Source organism: Arachis duranensis, chromosome 5, assembly GCF_000817695.3.
Source record: "Arachis duranensis cultivar V14167 chromosome 5, aradu.V14167.gnm2.J7QH, whole genome shotgun sequence".
NCBI classification, from domain to species: domain Eukaryota; kingdom Viridiplantae; phylum Streptophyta; class Magnoliopsida; order Fabales; family Fabaceae; genus Arachis; species Arachis duranensis.
The window spans coordinates 64,869,152-64,870,697 of record NC_029776.3 but is presented as its reverse complement, the minus strand read 5'-3'; positions in this window follow the sequence as shown (position 1 = coordinate 64,870,697).

Below are 1,546 nucleotides of genomic sequence, written 5' to 3'. Positions count from 1 at the left end.
TTTTTATAATTACGAATGTCATTATGAATATTTTTTTAACTACTTATCTATATAATTATGCAGGATAACAATAAAGATTAAGCAATGAAGATTAAGCTGACTATTATTGTGGTTTATTGGCTAAGATAGAGTGCTATTTAGAATCTTTACATGTATGGTTGACTAATGATTTTTATTAGAAAATACTTTTATTGGCTAAGTGATATTATGGTTTTGATATGGCTATGCTTACTTTAGTTTGAGATGTATGAATTTTTACAGTTAATTAACTTCATTCTAGTACTTTTAGATCAATATTATAAATATATTTTGGTTAGAGATAATTTTTATTATATATAGAAATTATTTAGTATAATTATGTATTTATTTTTATTTTGTAATATTCAACTCATTTAAATAAAAATGCAGAATTATTATATATGTAATCATATTAACTATTATGTTGTATTAATAATTATTAGATAATTATATATATATACAGAAGAAAAAAAAGACCAAAGGCTACACTTATATGTACAGTAGCTATAGTATACAAAAAAAATGAGACCTAAGGCTACACTTATATACAGTAGCTATAGTATACAAAAAAAAAGGGATCTAAGGCTACGCTTATAAAAAGTAGCTATGGTATACAATGTGGCTACACTTTACAAGTGATGCAGTAGCGTTGAAAAGCGTAGCCTATTCTGGAAAAATAAAAGCTGAAAAGCGTAGCCTTTGGTCCTGGACAGCATCACTTAAAAAGCGTAGTCTATTCCCAAACGCTAAAAGCGTAGCCCTTGGTGCAGAAAAGCGTAGCCTTTGAGAATAGGCAACGGCCGAATAGGAATCACCCTAAAAAGCGTAGCCGTAGCCCAAAAAGCGTAGCCGTAGCCTAAGGCATCATTTTTTTCACTTTTCGCTACACTTTTCAAGTGTACCTGAATGGGTGTTTTTCACAGTGATAGTTTATACTTTTTTTCTAGAATCACTACCTTAAGGGGCACCTGGCATTTAGCACCTAGGAAGACAGAACCGAATGGGAACTCACTGCCAATTCTGTGTGGTAAATGCCAATTCTGGTTCCGAATGCCAGAAGTGTGGGTCAATGATGAGCGGATAATTTGTACACTTTTTGGCATTGTTTTTAGTATGTTTTTAGTATGATATAGTTAGTTTTTAGTATATTTTTATTAGTTTTTAGTTAAAATTCACTTTTCTGGACTTTACTATGAGTTTGTGTGTTTTTCTGTGATTTCAGGTATTTTCTGGCAGAAATTGAGGGACCTGAGCAAAAATCTGATTCAGAGACTGAAAAGGACTGCAGATGCTGTTGGATTCTGACCTCCCTGCACTCGAAGTAGATTTTCTGGAGCTACAGAAGCCCAATTGGCGCGCTCTCAACGGCGTTGGAAAGTAGACATCCTGGGCTTTTCAGCAATATATGATAGTCCATACTTTGCCCAAGATTTGATGGCCCAAACCGGCGTTCAAAGTCACCCTCAGAAATCCCAGCGTTAAACGCTGGAACTGGCACCAAAATGGGAGTTAAACCCCCAAACTGGCA